Genomic DNA, 18,118 nt, shown 5'->3' on the forward strand with positions numbered 1-18,118 from the left:
TTTTAAATAAAATATAAATATTATTTGAATAAATAAAATTATAATAATTAATATTATATATTATAATATTTTTATTATAAAAATTATTTTTATTTAAAATTAAATTAAAATTTAAGAAAATAAAAAAATAAAATAATTAAAAATTTAATAAAAAATTAGACGCTAGTATAAAGTTGGACAGCAGCGTCAAATTTTTTTTTTAATTTTTAATTATTTTATTTTTTTAATTTTAATTATTTATTTCATTAAATTTTAAATATTTTAAATTTTATAATAAAAATATTATTTTAATAAATAATATTATAAAAAATTAACGTCCAACTTTAATAAAATAATTATTAAATTTTAATAAAAATATTATAATATATAATATTAATTATTATAATTTTATTTATTTAAATAATATTTATATTTTATTTAAAATATAAAATAAAATAATTAAAAAATTTAAAAAAAGTTGAACGTTTTTACAGATAGCTGCAACTTTTCTTAAAGTTTTTTAATTATTTTAATTTTAATTTTTTTATTTCATTAAATTTTAATTTAATTTTAAATAAAAAAATAATATTTATAATAAAAATATTATAATATATAATATTAATTATTATAACTTTATTTATTAAAATCATATTTATATTTTATTTAAAATATAAAATAAAATAATTAAAAATTTTAAAGAAAAGCTGGACACAATTATAAATATCATTTAATTTTTATTTAAAATTTTTAATTATTTTATTTTTATTTAAACGGTGTACGCTGTTATAAACAGCGTCCGGACTTTTAAAAAATCATTATAATTAACGTTTCGTCCTCATCTTTTCACTCGTTTTTAATAATTAAACATAAACTCACCTTTTTTTTTATATATTTTGTTTTATTACACTCTTTTGGTAAAAATCCCAATATTAATAATAGTAGCATGCAAGTGCCGATGCAAAGATTCTCTAATGGTTTGTTAGTGGCAGACTATCTAGGCGCAGGTAATATTAGCGGCAACTTTGGACGCTACTAATATTACCGTGGAGGCTTGACCCATCACTCATTCAATCAGCGAAATTCTGAATCTTGCAGGTTGCAAACCAGCGAGATTCCACAGAGACTGCAAACTAGCAAGGACGTTACTAATGCTTGAGCAGCTTCACTCCATAAATTCGAAATTCATGCATCCTAACGTCCCACCAGTTTCATTATTACTCACACAACCTTTAACACAACCCTCTCACGATTAGGCGAAGAAAATCTCAGCACTCTCATCTCTCACCCTCCCAAGGTGGACTCTCAAGCAGTTGGAGGAAATTTTTTTTATTATTAATTAAGAGAAGGAAAAAAAAAAAAGAATTTGAAGTTTTGAAATGCTCATGTCTCGATGCACTCTCTCGATTTTGAACCTTCGTCAATTGGCAGTATAAGATATGTGCTTTAACTCTAATGTATTATTTATATAATGTGTTGAATATTTTAAAATATTAAGTATATGTAATGTGGTCCTTATTTTCATGTCCATAAAATGAGATTTTGTATTATTGGATATTTTATGTATTTGTGGTGAGAAGATGGTGAAATTATTTTAAAATATGCATGTGAGGTTAGAGATATGTAAGTGAAAATACATGCGCCATTAAATGAGGTTTTGTTTTAAATTTTTTTAAAGAAATTAAATATTTATGAACGAAAATTAAAAATTTTAACTGAATTTATATTGTAATTAAACTTTTAAAATTATTGTAGTATAATAACGTGAATGAAAAAAAATATATATATATTTGGAGATCAACCAAAAATCATGGGGCATATTTTGATAATATTATAATAAATAATTTAGAAAAAAATTCATAATATAATAATATATTAGTTAAATAATAGTATATCATTAGGGTTGAATAATAGTATATCATTAGGGTTGAAACTTAGGAATAAATATTTATGAACAAAATTAAATTTTTTACATTACTTTATATTGTAACTTTAATTTTAAAATTTAAATAGTTTAGTAATATGAATGAAAAAAAATATATTTAAATTTTTTGATAAACCAAAGAATCATAGCAAATTTTGATAAAAATATTTTACAATAAATTATTTAGAAATAATTAAACATAATATTACATTAGTTAGATAATAGTATATTATTGAGTTAAAACTTAGAAATAAATTATTTATGAACAAAATTAACATTTTTACATTAGTTTATATTGTAATTTTCATTTCAAAAATTAAATAGTTTAGTAACATGAATGGGAAAAAATCTTTATAATAAATTATTTAGAAATAATTTAATATATTAGTATATTATTGGAGTTGGAACTTAGGAAGAAATTATTTATGAATAAAATTAAAATCTTTACATTAATTTATATTGTAATTTTCATCTTAAAATTTAAATAGTTTAGTAAAATCAGTGAAAAAAAATCTTTTAGATAAACTAAAAAATCATAGCAAATTTTGATAAAAATATTTTATAGTAAATAATTTAGAAATAATTTTTATTATATACTATTAGTTAGATAATAGTATATAATTGGATTAGAAATAATTTATTTATGAACTAAGTTAAAAATTAATAGGTAAAATTGGAAAGATAAATTATTTTTTTTAAAAAAATACGTAAATATTTTTAGAATTAAAAATGTCTAAATTAATCATAAAATAAAATTATAGTAATATTTTACAAAATTATATATAAATTAATAAATTTTTTTTTGCATTTGTACGTTTCCCTTGGGACAAATGTTCAATTGTGACTTAAGAAAATTGATTTTTTTTCTACATTATTACGTATTGTAGAATCCACCTAGGGCGCTGTCAACAGCGAATAAAATCTTTTCTAGTCATGGTGTGGTCAATTGGTGTTTTAGATTTTTTAGTTTCTTTTATAATTCGAAAATGTTAAGTCCATCTTTTGTTATTTTGTTTTGGAATGGAGAAACTATTGTGCATGATGAAGGATATGAGTATTGTGGGTGTTCATTATCAGTCATAAATGTTGGTGGACGCATGGATTTTGTTACTCTAGGTATGAAAATAGTCCGTGACGGACTAACTGTTGGACATGAATTTATATTGAATATCTTATTCATACAACCCATATTAGGAAATGGTTTAGTAAAATGGGACTCCATGGGGTTTAGTAAAATGCGACTCCATGGGGTTGAGAAAGGATGACTATGTAAATATAATGTTTAATTGTATTGATAAAATTGGGGGGATACCATCGATTGTATTATATGTTGATATTTACCGACCAGCTACATCCAAAAATTTTGGTGATGAAGTGGAGGGATAAATTTTAACAATCATCCCTGAATTTATCTAGTTATAGCATTGCAGCTCCTCAACTTAAAAATGTAATATAAAACTCATCAACTTTCACATTTTGCATAGTAAAATCCCTCTAACCTTCAATTACCAGTTTTTCAGTTAGACGCTGACCTTAACAATTTCAGCATGAAACTTAGTTAGTATTTCTCTTTTCTCTCTTAAGCCATGTGTAAATTGAATCATTTTTCTCTCTATAGACAGAATAATTTTTCACGTGTAGAGAGAATAATTTTACACTTTGCATAAAAAAGGAGAGAGAAATGTTGACAAAGCACCATGTAGGAGTTGTTCACATCAGTTTTTAACTTAAAAATCAATAATTGAAAGTCAAAGAGATTTTATTGTGCAAAATTTAAAAGTTTAGAGAGTTTTATGTTACATTTTAAAGTTGAAGGATTATAGTATTACAACCATATAAATTCAAGGACAGTTATTAAAATTTATCCTGAAGTGGGGCCATCAAATTCTGGTTTCTTAGATGCAGCTGCTAGTGCGGATGCTGGTGATGAGACCAATATATGCTATCAATCATCTCAATTTGATAGCAATGAGGCTGATGACACTATTGTAAGGATTGTTAGTCAAAATGATTATGCTTGTGCAAGTCATTTTGCTAGTGATTATGAATCTGATGACAATAATTATTGTCCTGATGATGTTGAGGATGAAGATAGATAATATGAATTATGGTTGACAGTGATGACATGGACATTGATGGTAATGTTGATGATCATAATAAGGTTGGTGTAGATTTGCCTATTCGGTGGACCCATGGTTAAAACATCCATCTACTTCGGTATGGGATCCATTGAATGAGTTTGAAGTTGAAATAATATTCCCTTATAGAGAGGTTGTCCAAAAAGCTGCTAAACAATATCATTTACAGAGACACCATGAGTTTTGTAAAGAGGAGACAAAGAATAGAACATATGCCATTAAATGCAATCATGCAAAGAGCAATTGTAAATGGAGATTACGTGCATCAAGGTGGGATGGTTGTGATATATAGAAAATTACACAGTATAACAGACTGCATATATGCATTAATTTAGCAATCTGACAAGATCATAGGCAAGTGGATTCCAAATATATATGTGATTTCATCCTTTCAATCGTGCAGGAACAACCAAGTGTCAAGTTAGGAGCATTACAAGCAGAAATCAAAGACAAGGTTGAGTATGGGTCGAATTACTAAAAAACATAGAGGGCTAAACATAAGACAATTGTCAATATATTTGGTGGGTTTGGAAGAATCTTATGGATGATTACGCTAATTCATGATTGCATTGTGCAAATACAACCTTGATTGTTCATTCCTAATCTAAGATGACCCCTTTTTTTGTTAATAATAAATTAGTTCCAGATTGTAGGGTTTTCGACAGAATGTTTTGGGTATTTAAACAGATAATTAAGGCCTTCAAGCACTATCGATCAATTATTTGCATTGACTCAACCTTTCCATATGGCAAGTATAAATTGTGTTTGTTTTGTGCTATTGCATTAGGAAACAATAACCATATATTCCACATTGCTTAGGGAATTGTGCAGAGTGAAGACATAAGGAAGTGGGATTGGTTTATGTCTTATTTGATGGTGTTTTTCATCGACCACAAATTAGTTTGTGTTTTCTCAGATAGGCACATTGGCATAGAAAAGCAGTAAAGCAAGATTGGTGGCAGCCTCCTGATGGCTATCACTGATATTGCATAAGACACATCTCCTCAACAATTATAACACCAAATTCAAAAATATTGATATGAAAGAAGCTCTGCGAAAGGCAGGTTAGTAATCCAAGTAAATTAGTTTTCCTAACTCTCAATATGAATTTTCATGTTCACATTATATACATGTGTGATTGATTTTATTTCAACAACCCACCATAATCAAAAAAAGAAATTTTATAAAGCCATGAACTCCATTTAGATGAGCATCCTGAAACGTTTGAGTGGGCAAGAAAGATACCTTTGCAAAAATGGACTCGTTCTTATGATGGAGGGAAAAGCTATAGGTCGATGACAACTAATACCGTTGAGTCGGTTAATGGAATGCTTAAGGGGATTCGTGCATTACTCATCACTACCTAGTTGTCATATATAGTGTGTTGACAAATTGTGTTAAATTATGTTTGTTCTAAACATTGTGTAAATGGGACAGATAATGTGTGTATGAACTATATGTTGTTGCTTAATTTATATAATCAATCATAAATTCATTAACGTATTTACCATGTCATTTCAATGTTGATATAATATGTACTACAATTGTTATGATTATTGTTTATTAGTTATTATTTTATATAATGAATTTTATCAAACTTTTATGATAATAATTTTTAGATTATATATTTTATGCCTTGTATGAACTCTGTATATACTACACTAATATTTTAATAATTTTTTTCATTATATTGTATAGGAATGGCTGCAAAAAGGCAAACAAGAGATTATATAATGCCAGGCCTGATTGATCCCGATCTTTTTTGCCAATAGGCAGACCATCGTTCTCAGCATTTATGGAATGGTATACTGGAGAATAAAGTCTTGACATGCATGAGGCAGGGTAACATTTTGCATACTGATATAGATAACCAAATCATTTCACATTTACACAATAATGGATTTCTTGGCATTGCTCGATTAGGATTTTTTGCACTAAACTAGCACCTTATCAGTGCCTTTGTAGAGCTATGGAGACTAGAGACGCATACTTTTATGCTGCTAGTTGGTGAGTGCATGATCACACTGTACGATATAGGGATACTTATAGTTTGCCTATTGATGGTGCTCCTTAGGGGTGTAATCGAGCCAAGCCGAGCTGAGCTTTGGCTTGTTTAGGCTTGGCTCGTGAATATATGCTTCAGGCTTGAGCTTAGCTCGAGCTCGATTCGAGCTTTAATATTAAAGTTCGAGCTCAATTCGTTTGAAATATGTTAAATTTGAATTCGATTCGAGCTCAGCTCGGTTTAAGTTCGTTTGTCAAGCTTGACTTCGAGCTCGTGTCAAGCTCGACTTCGAGCTCGTGTCAAGCTCGATAAGTTTAAGCTCAAACTTATGTTCGATAAGCAAGCTCTATAAGCTTGAGCTCGAGTTTAAGCTTGACATTTATAATACATGTTTTAAATCACAATTACTTTCAAAATAAATTACTAATGAGTCTATAACCTTTAATAATACAAATTAACAAGAAAAAAAAAAGATATAACACATTACAACTAATTTGAAAATAACACAAATTACAACACCACCATAATTTAAATAAAATTAAAAAAGTTCAATAAAATAACAAATCCTAGGATTAAATCACTAAAATGATTGGATAGGTCTTGCCTAAAGCTTGAATTTGATGTGATTTTTGCATCCATGCAACCTTTAAAATTTACCACACAAGACATCAACATTAACAATATCAAAATAAAATATCATAATAGCAAATTAGAAAAATAAAAATTAGAATCCGAAAGAAAAGTATGACAAATAATACCTGAAAATTGAAAGCAAAAATATTCCAAACCACTAATGTAGTATGATCTCTTGAATTTCCTCCTTGTCCTTTCACAATAACAAATAAATTATAAAAGTTAATTGTATGCTACCATGTCCTATTGAAGACTGAAGTGTAATATATTATTGTATTTACCTTTCTTTTTCTTTGTATCCCATAGAAAGCTCGTAACCAATCAGATCCACAAGTTAAAAATTGAATAGTTTTTGCTCCCAAGGCTGCTCTATGTGGATTAATAACTTTACCTCCAGCATTCAACGCTGATTCTGAAGCTACAATTGTAATAGGAATTGATAGTATGTCACGTGCCATTTTTGATAATATCCTGTATTTCATGTTGTTCATTTTCCACCTTCTAATGCATCAAATTTTTCATCATCTTCACAAATATGAACACCATCTTCCAAATACACATCTAATTCAGATTTCACGTGCTCAATTATATTATCAACATTCCTGATATAACTATAAAATTGTGCTTTCCCTCTAACTTTTCCTTTCCCACTAATATTACAACTAGATCCTTCCCTTTGGTTTTCAGCAGCACTAATTTCTATGTCAAAATTTTTTACTCTATAAGCTTCAACATACTCATTATAAAGCATGCACAAAGTCTCTTGAACAATAGTCATATGCTTAATAGCATCAGATGTAGAATAAATCTCTGGAAAACACCACTCAACCAATTTCATCTTGTTCCTTGGGTCCAATATAGCTACTATAGAGATCAACAAATTACAATCACCCCAATACTTATCAAATTTCTTTTTCATCTTGCTAACCATGGCTTGCATGTAGCCTGCATTCTCATGTGTTTCATTTAACAATTTCTTTATATTATAAAGTTCAGCAAGGAATAAGTTTGAAGTTGGATATTTAGCACCTGAAATTACTCTAGTAACTTCATTGAATTCTTTAAGAAAAGAGCAAACTTCCTTCACTTTTTCCCAATTTTCCTCACTAGGTAAGAAAGTGTAAGTTGGATCTCTTTGCTGATATCAAGGGAAGACATCCTTAAACTCCAATGCAACAGATAGCATGAAATATGTTGCATTCCACCTTGTGCCACAATCCAAAATAAGCTTCTTTGAAGGCAATTTCAATTACTTTGCAATTTCGTTAAAAATCAACCAACGAGACTCAGCTTTTGCAAGATGCTTCACACTTTCACGCACATTGAAAACTATATCTTCAATCTTAGATAACCCATCTTGCACCAATAAATTTAAGATATGTGCACAACACCTCACATGAAATAACTTACCATTAATTTCAAGACTATTCTTTTAAGTAAGATTATCCTTCAACATTCTAATAGCAGCATCATTATACGCAGCATTATCAACAGAAACAGTCCATACCTTATCTTCAATTCCCCATTCAACTAAGTATTTTTGCAGCACATCACATATAACAACTCCTGTATGAGGTGGTGGAACATCACAAAAGTTCAAAGTATGCTTTTGCAAATTCCAGTTGGAGTCCAAAAAGTGTGCAGTAACAACCATGTATGAAACCTGCTGACCTGACTTGCATAAATCTATGGTTACACTAAGTTTGTCAACATGCTTTAGCAAATCCTTCACTTTTTTGTTTCTCAATATCATAAGTGGAGAAACAATCCTTTCTTACAGTTGCACGACTAATCTTTTGATAATATGAAGTTGCAGTTCTCATTAACAAATTGAAAAGCTCATACTTTGTAAAAAGAAATGGCAACTCATGAACAAGAATCATATGGGCAAGGACTTTTCTTATCTTAGCATGGTCATATTTAAAATTATGAATAGAAGTCACACTTTCTGTCTCAGCTAGTGTTGTAGTGATACTAAGTTGTTGTTGACCTTTCAAATTCACTTTTCCTTTTTGGAAAAATCTTTAAATGTCTTAGAAAGTGTGTTGTGGCACCAATCTTGTTAACTCCCAGTTGGTGTTTGCAGTGAATGCACTCTACTTTCACTGTTCCATCGAGAAGAGTAACTTCTTTAAACTCAACCCATACCTTAGATGTTCGCTTCCTTTTCTTTGAAACAAATGGATTTTCCTCCTCTTCATTTGCCTCAATGACATCTTTTTCTTTGTTTTGATTTGCCTCATCAACATTTTTAGTAGCATTATCCATGAATGGGCTTGCAGATGAATCTTGAGTAGAAAGAAAAGCAATAGAACAAGCTTGATCAATAAGAGAACTTAAGCCAATCGCATTTGAGTTTGAGTTGTTTGACATTCTGCTAAAAAAATTCTGCATGTTATTTATATAACAATGAAATGAAATGATATATAGAATAGATGTAACACCCCTTACCCGGTCTATAGTGTAGTCGAGCAAGGTGTGCTACATTCAGTGCCGGAGCACCCTATCTTGTCATGTCATATATAATATTAATTTTAATGTCTCTTTTATTTATAATATTCCATGTATAACTTTTTTTTTATTCCATTTCATTTTTATGGAGACCTAAACAGAGTCCCCTCTGTTATATTAGTGCATGGTGGGTTTCATGTTACTTGTTAAAACAATTTATATCCATTTCATCTATTCATTCATCATATCACTTCTCATGCTCATATCATTTTCAAGAAAATAAATTACATTTCATTCATATAAAGTTTACATATACAATAATTTACAATTTATATACAATCCAAAATTATTTATATAATTTAATTACATACAATACCAAAATGCAAAATCTAATATGTACATGAGCCCTACCAAAATGACTAATGAGGTGACAACTCATATTGTAGCAGATCTGGTCCAAGTTTGGTCTAGGCCCTACTGCTACCACTGCTCTCCAGTATCTACTCGTGATAAGAATCAACGCGCTAAGCATATTGCTTAGTGGTGCATAAATTGAAATAAAAATATAAAAATAATTGAAATAATTATCCTGGGTATAACATTATAAAGAAATATACAATTATATGAATTTACAGTCTTTTACATATTTATAAAACTTTGGAAGCAATTAAGTTAATCAGGATCTTTTTATTCATGTATATTATATTCGGTCTTATATACTTCATATTAATGGTTTTCTCATGTACTTATTTGAGTTTAAACTTTTATTTCTCATAACTGTGCCCAAGTAACCTATGACAGACTATAAAGACTAGATACACAAGAGTATACTAGTCAGACATCCGTATGTTTACCCAGTATACAATGGTCATATCAGGTACAAGGCCAACGGGCAGGCATAAGCCAGTAATAATGAAAATTGGCACTATGGCCATCGGGCAGGCATAAAGCCAGTAGAATAATCATCTTAGGCATATGTTGTCTGTCAATGATTATCCCTGTGGATAGTACTACAATATGTAGTCCCTAATTGGTATACCAATCTATCCATGCTATATAAATGAGTTTAGGCATACTTTGGGCAGATAGTATTATTAAATATTTATAATTTCATCAATTCGTGTTATTTTTATTCTTAACAATTTATTCTAATTCATTTCATCTCATATGCCTAGTTATTTTATGGACCTTTCTTTAGGTCCAGATTTTATGCTCTGTTTTTACATGGCAAGTTGACCAGGATGTGGCCACTGTTTGGCCACACTCCCTCATAGAATTTGTTCCTCAATGTCTTGTCTCTATTTTCCTTTTTGAATCATATTAATTGGAGTTTTAGAACTCAAGTTATGGTTAAATGGCTCACTGTCTCTTTCTGGGTCCAGAATTAGGCAGATTCTGGAGTCTATTTTTGTCTAATTAATTGGACATGTTATAGTCATTTTTAGGCCTAATATTCTCCATAAAAGTTATTACCCTATGTCTTATGGTCCCTCAAAAATTTTAATTACAATTTTCAAAATTTTGTAGAATTAGTTATGGCCAAATCACTGGCCTGGACTCAGGTACCCTGTGTCCTCAGGGTCCAAGTTCAGGTCAGTAAATTTGACCTCCATTTTAGGGTTCTCATGTTCATAATTTGAAGACCATGTCTAAAACAAAGTTGGAGCCCTATTTCTTAGGGTTCCAGATCAGTATGGCTCATCCCAATTAGAGTTTCTTAGTGGGAGATATGACTTAAAGTCTGTTATGGGGTCAAGTGTAGTTTGGTCAAACTCCAGGTTTTGATGTGCTAAATTTTTCTAACCATTTGACCTAGTTCCTTTGGGTTCTGGGTTTTGGTCAAAAGACCAATATTGTAGACCTATATTTTATAAAAAGTTTGCCATTGATTTCATTGCATTTGGATTTTTATAGACCAAGTTATCGCTATTTTACCAAAACTGGTCGGTTGGTCTATGTCTAGGAAATTCTGGGCAGAATTGATTCTGATCAGTTTGGTGACCTAACTTGGGTCAATGATTTCATTTGATTAGAGGCATTTCTGAGCTTGGTTTCTCAACGAAAGTTGTAGTCCTATGTCTAATCTTTCCAATGATATAAAATTCAGGTCATTTGGACCTGTCTAGAGGGAGTTATGGCCAAATGAACATGTACTGTTTATTTGGTCATTTTTCTGGGTTCAGTATTTGGATATCCAGATTGGGATAGTAAATTGAACAAGATTTTGAAAGAATTTGGGCAGGGTTTCTTCATGAAAAATAGGGTATTTTGAGTCTAGTTTCATCTACAATTAGCCTCACACCAATTGGAGTCAGACAACTTCAGTTATAACTCAAAAAAGACACTGGACTCATAGGTCTGAATTTCCTGCATAAGAGAAGCACTCCCAATATTCCATCCTCCTTACTCCCAACTACAATTTATCATTCATAACACTTCAAATGATCAACAAACAGTCTCAACAAGATCAATCTCAAGCCATAACACCAAGGTACCAAAATTAATTCAAACCCTAACTCAAAATTCCTCAATAATTCTTTTTAATTTCTTTCAATTTTTACTTCCTTATGCATGCTTAACATAGTTTAAGAAAAAAAAGAAAAGAGTTACATAGCATTAACCTCTTTGATCAATTCTTAAGCTTGTAGAAACTATGGAATTTCCTCACTTTTTGATAATCAAAATGTTCCTCTTGATGTAGGGATAAATTTTCATGAAGGAAGTTTAGGGTTTTGGGGTGGAAAGCTTGGGGAAAATCAAGCTTTAAAGAAAAAAAAATGGTGGAGAGTGCTTTGGCTAGGGAATTCGACTGGTTGGGGAAGACAAAGTGTAGAATTATTTTGTCATTTTTGGTCTCATTTATCTCTTTCTATTGGTTCATTAATTGGTTGTCTAATGGTGATTGGTGGAGAGTTTATAATGACATCATTATGATGTCAAAATTTGAGTTTTCTTGAGTTTTCTTTTTCTTTTCTTGTCTACTGCTTTTTAATTTAATTTTTATCACTTTTTATTCATATTTTATATCATATAATTTATTTATTTAACTGGACAAGTTGGCCAAAAATTATCTCTGAAGACGAAATGACCAAAATGCCATTCATTTTGCTTAACAGACTAAAATTATCTGTACTAATCTAAAAATTTTTCTTTAATTTTTCTTGGTATTCTAATGCCATCAAAACCTCAATGAATCTTCTTTAGAGTTCCAAAAATTATTTCACTGAGTTTCCCTCGGGTTTAGGGCTACTAACTGACTTTACAGCAACTTCCCGTTAGGTCACCCATCACCAGGGCACCGGCTCATTTAACTCATTTGCAATTCACTTCTTTTATTTTTTCTTAATTTTACTGACTCTTTATTCAGTCAATTTATGCCTCCTCACTCTAGTTGGAGTGTAGTTTCAGTCATCCTGGCTGTCCTGAGAGACATTAGTCGTCGGAACAGTAGAATGTACGGACTACCTAAAATGAGGGTGTTACAATAGAAATGCTCACCATTTAAGATATATAGACCATCAATTTAATTTGTATATATTTAATTTATTGAAAGGAAAAGATATATAAGTTAATTTATTGAAAATGATATATATAATAGGAAAAAAAAGGAATTTATTGCCAATTAAAATAACATTCAATAATTAAATTGATAAATTAAATTACTACGATCTCAATTGAATCCATCCCAAATTAGTTGCCTAATTTAAGATAAACCATCAATTAAAATCCATGTTAATTTAATTTATTGAAAGAAAAAGAAATTATTGGTAATCAAAATAAAATTCAATAATTAAATTGATAAGTTGAATTATTGGTAATCAAAATAAAATTCAAATTAATTTAATTATTTATTATTATTAAAAAAATGATTAAATGTGAAGTGAAATGGCCTGTGAGCAATTATCACAATGATTGAATATTGTTAGAATCCAAGTCCAATTGAAATTAAGAAGTATAATTAATTTAGGAATTATAATTAGTTTAGGAAATTTAGTATAATTTAAATTATGAAGTTTAATAATTAGAGTCCTAAAAGGACTAAGTTTTAGTGGTCTATATATATGAATAGTTAGTTGGCAATTATATGAAATGTATTGTAGAGAGCCCATAAAGTGGAGATGTGTATTAAATTCCGTGAGTTTGTTTGAGTGATTTTGAAGGTGAGAAAAATAATTAGTGATTGTAATTATTTTTCCTTGATAGTGAATTAGTTTGTTGGAGTAGGCTTATACCGAACCACGTTAGATTTTTTGTTCTTTATTTTGTGTGGGTGTCATTTTCATAACAAGTGGTATCAGAGCTGTGGTTCGAGATGTCAAAGATGGCAAGCACAAAATTTGAGGTGGAGCCGTTCAATGGGAAAAATAATTTTAGTTTATGGCAAAGCACCGTGAAAGATGTCCTTGTATAACAAGGATTAATTAAAAGCATTGAACGAGAAAAAATCAGCGACCATTAAAGATAATGATTGGGAGGAGCTTCAACAAAGGGCTGTGAGTACGATTAGATTGACGTTAGCCCCAGATGTAAAGTACAATGTCTTGGAGGAGACCTCACCTATTGTTTTGTGGAAGAAATTGGAGAGCTTGTATATGTCAAAATCACTCACAAATCGTTTGTACTTGAAGAAGGAGTTGTACCAACTCAGAATGGATAAAGGTACTGATGTGAGGGATCATCTTAATATTTTTAATAAATTAATTACCCAATTGGCTAGTGTTGGTGTAAAGGTTGATGAAGAAGATAAAGCCCTCTTGCTTTTAACGTCTCTCCCACACTCTTATAAAAGCTTGGTGACAGCTCTAACAGTTGGGAAGGAGACTTTGAAGGTGGAGGAGGTTACCACAGTTATCTTAGATGATGAGAAGTTCAAGAAGACAGGTAGTAGCAATGAAGGCGGAGCTTTTGTTGCTGGTTCTAATCGTGGTAGAAGCAATTCACGTAGAAATAATTAGAGAAGGAATAGTAGATCGAGTTCGAGACCACGAGTAGATCATGAAGATAGAGAATGCTACTACTGTCATGAGAAGGGCCACATTCAATACCATCGTATGAAGATGAAGGAAGATCTTGTAGAGTTTAAACAATTTAAAAGGAGTCACGGAAAAGAAAAAGAAGGAACTGCTACAATTGCAATGGATGATGGTATTGATAGTGAATGTTTGAATGTGGATGATAATAAGAAAAAGGCAAAAGATCCATTATAAGATGAGTGATTAATGAATTCTATTTGCCCATGGATTCTATTTGCCCATTCCATATTTGCTCAAAGAATGAGTGGTTCGATGTGATTGAAGAAAAGAAAGGAGAAAAAGTGAAGCTAGCAAATAGGAACAAGATGGAAGTTGAAGGTATTGGAAAAGTGAAAATCAAGGTGCATGGTAAGATCAAGCTGTATGGTGATCAAGTAAAAGTGTTCGATGAAGTGAGATATGTTCCTAAATTTGAAAGGAACTTAATTTCCTTGAGTAAATTAGATTCTTTAGGTTATAGGTGTTCAATTCATGATGGAGTCATGAGAGTTAGCCGAGGTGCTCTTCTTATCATGAAGGGTGAGAAGATTAGTACAAAGAATCTCTACAAATTGGAAGAAAGCACGTTGATTGGAAGAATGCAAATGGAAGTGAGAGACAATATCAACAATCAAGAGTGCAAAGAAGTACCCAAAACAAAATTGACTTTTGTAGAAATTGTGAAGACTAATTCCATTTGACTTGGAGGTGGAGATTGTTAGAGTCCAAGTCCAATTAGAATTAAGAAGTATAATTAATTTATGAAGTATAATTAGTTTAGGAAATTTAGTAGAATTTAAATTATAAAGTTTAATAATTAAAGTCCTAAAAGGACTAAGTTTTAATGGTCTATATATATGAATAGTTAGTTGGCCATTATATGGAATGTATTATAGAGAGCCCATAAAGTGAAGAGGTGTGTTGAATTTCGTGAGTTTTGTTTGAGTGATTTTGAAGGTGAGAAAAATAATTAGTGGTTGTAATTATTTTTCCTTGATAGTGAATTTGTTTGGTGGAGTAGGCTTACGCCGAACCACGTTAGATTTTGTGTTCTTTATTTTGTGTGGGTGTGGTTTTCACAACAAATGTGAAGTGAAATGGCCTATGAGCAATTGAGTGTACAAGAAGTGGAATACATTTTTCAATTAATTAAAAGCATTAAGTGTAAAGACACATGCAAGAATTACTTGCAAATAGTGAAAACTAACTAAAAAATTGCTTGCCAGCCAAAAATCAAAGCAGGAAAGCATAAGATATATAAAAAGCCAAAAGTAAGCATAGAAGAGATGCAAATGAACTTCTACTGTAATAACATATATTACTGGGTCGAGATTGATGATGATAAGCCAGAAAATGGGTCCAAATTAAGAGGAATCTATAATAGGGGGGAAATATAACTAATGCAATGAATCTACAATAAATCTAGTTCTATGCAATAATTTCCATATTCTTGCTACAGACAAAATGCATAACAACAGCTTGGTCAAAGTTTAATGAACTTTTGAGGAAAATTTGAGATGGTAGAAATCATACAAAATAGCTTTTGAATTTGTTATGTACTTAATCCAGTTGCTCCTAGCTCTAGGCAGAATTGTATGTTTTCCTTAAGGATTTTATCAAGTCTCAAGGTGATCCAAGTACTTCTACACCATCTCATCTCAAAAAAAAAAAAAAAAAAAGAGCCATGGATAGACTGCAGTTGCATCAACATGTTGCCAGCAAGTGCACTCTGCAATTCCCAAATGCCATGTAAAGTTGATTTTGACATATAATAAAGCTGCTGAAATAGATTGTGAACTTTAACAACTAAAATTTTTCATCATAATTTTCATTGTTTAAAATTTACTGCTGCAATAAGAGGAAAAAAATACTAGTATAAAATATTGAATGTCGAGAAAATAAAGATCTATCATAGAAATGACTAACCTATTGGATGTCCTCTAACTTTGAAGGATTATTATGTTAATGGCACACGTTTTTCAACTAATTAGAAGAATCAATCAATTAATTAACCTTTTCCTCTATTTTAATCTCTATTTTATGTATAGAGGGAGACTAAAATTGTACTAAAACCACCCTTTCCTTATCTTGATTATTATAAACGCCTGATTAAACAGGTTCATCACGAAACTTTCTATGACTAAGAAATTAAGAATTAAATTGACAAATTAAGTTGAGTCAAAAGTAGAATAAAAAAGCAAAAAAATGGAATAGAAGTCTGGTTGAAAATAGATAAACCCATGAAAGAAATCAAACAAGCAAATCCCATGAAAGAAAAACAAAACAAAAAAGCTAAAAAAAAAAAAATCCTTTACCAGTTGAAAATGGAATAAACTTGATCTGCCCTTGTTCTATCAAATCTACTGCGTTCGACCCTTCCCTTGTCCAAGTTATGAGACTGAAGCTGCTGCATTCTGAGATTTGAGACCTAAGTTGTTGTCTTCAACCACCTTGCTCTTGTCCGAGGAAGATAAAATGGTGAATCGACTGTGAGTGCGGTGGCTACTGTGTTTACACAAGAGAAGAATAGAAGTCTAGGGTTAGTGGGTTATCACTTATCAAAATGAGAGTGGGCTGCTGTGTTTTATTATTTTAGTTACTTTATTCTTAAAATTCAAAACTACATCATTTTGAATCAAAACTACGTAGTTTATAATAATACTATTAATTTTATGTAATTATTATTAAATTTATTATTTTATTTTTTCTAATATTATTCTAATAAAATATATTACTTTTTATATTATTAACTAATTTATACTCTTAATAAAGCGTCATTTATGAATTTTATATAAATATATTATAATTTGGGTGTTTTTCTATTTTTATATTTAATTTATTTAAATAAGTTTAAAAGAATTAAATATATTATATTATTTAATTTATCAAATTATGTTTGGTGCTTTATATCTTTCACTAATGCTCTATTAAAAAAATAAATAATTTAATTTATATGAAATAAGTGTACAATATTAAGTAGTATAGTAATTATAGATTAGTTAGTGTTAATAGAAAGAAATTGGGGGAGACTATAGAGAGAGAGAGTTTATAGAGATAGAGATTGGAAGAATGATAGTATACAAAGTAATAATAAATTAATAATGTATAGATAGATTAGTTAGTATTAATAAAAATAGAGGAGAGATTACACACACACACACACAGACACACACAGAGAGAGAGAGAGAGAGAGAGAGAGAGAGAGAGATTGGGAGAGGGATAGTATACAAACTAATAATATATGGGTAGATTAATTAGTGTTAATAGAAATCGGGAAGACTACACACACATACAAACAGAGTCAAATAGAGACTGGGAGAGGGGTAGTATATAGAGTATAATAAATTAATAATATATGGGTAGATTAGTTAGTGTTAATAGAAAAAAATTAGGGAGGGGAGGGAGACTATAAACACACACACACACACACACACACAAAGAGATAGAAAGTAGTAATACTAATTAGATAGATTAGTGCTAAATTTGAAATCTAATCTTTTAAAAGTTCAATATTTAGAGAGAAAAAGGAAGAGAGGAGGAGAGATACATGAATTCATATTTAGTAATTTAATACGAATAAATTAGTTTCAAATAATTTTTATGCATAAAAGTTATAATAACCTTCTAGGAGCAGATAAAAATAATTATATTTTATAAATGTATTTTTTTTATTTTAATTATATCATAAATTTATATAATAATATAATAGTTAATAATATATTATTTTATATTCAAAGCAGATAAATGAGCTTATTCACAAGCTTATAAAAGAGCCTATTCACGAACTTATTCACGAGTTTATAAATGTGCCAGTTCATGAGCTTATTCACGAGCCTGTTCACGAGCTTGTTTACGAGCTTAATTAATAAATTAGTTTGTGAGCCTGTTCAACGAGCTAGATCACGAGCCTAATAACAAGTTAAACTCGAGCTCCAGCTCGAACCTAATACTACTGAGCTCGAGCTCAGCTCATTTAATA

At 30.0% G+C, this 18,118-nt stretch overlaps 1 long non-coding RNA gene across 2 annotated transcripts; it reads right to left on the reverse strand.

Annotated features, from left to right (window-relative positions):
* Window positions 1–6,447: 6,447 nt before the first annotated feature.
* LOC110671991 (uncharacterized) lies at window positions 6,448–16,710 on the reverse strand. Of its 2 annotated transcripts, XR_009146181.1 has the most exons (3): window positions 16,455–16,710; window positions 6,802–8,964; window positions 6,448–6,687 (listed from the first exon to the last, which is right to left on the reverse strand). It is a non-coding gene; the product is annotated as an uncharacterized LOC110671991 (long non-coding RNA). The 2 variants fall into 2 exon arrangements; XR_009146180.1 differs by lacking the exon at window positions 16,455–16,710 and having other exon boundaries at window positions 6,802–9,106.
* Between the last annotated feature and the right edge of the window lie 1,408 nt (window positions 16,711–18,118).

Source organism: Hevea brasiliensis, chromosome 18 (genome assembly GCF_030052815.1).
Source record: "Hevea brasiliensis isolate MT/VB/25A 57/8 chromosome 18, ASM3005281v1, whole genome shotgun sequence".
Lineage (NCBI taxonomy): Eukaryota > Viridiplantae > Streptophyta > Magnoliopsida > Malpighiales > Euphorbiaceae > Hevea > Hevea brasiliensis.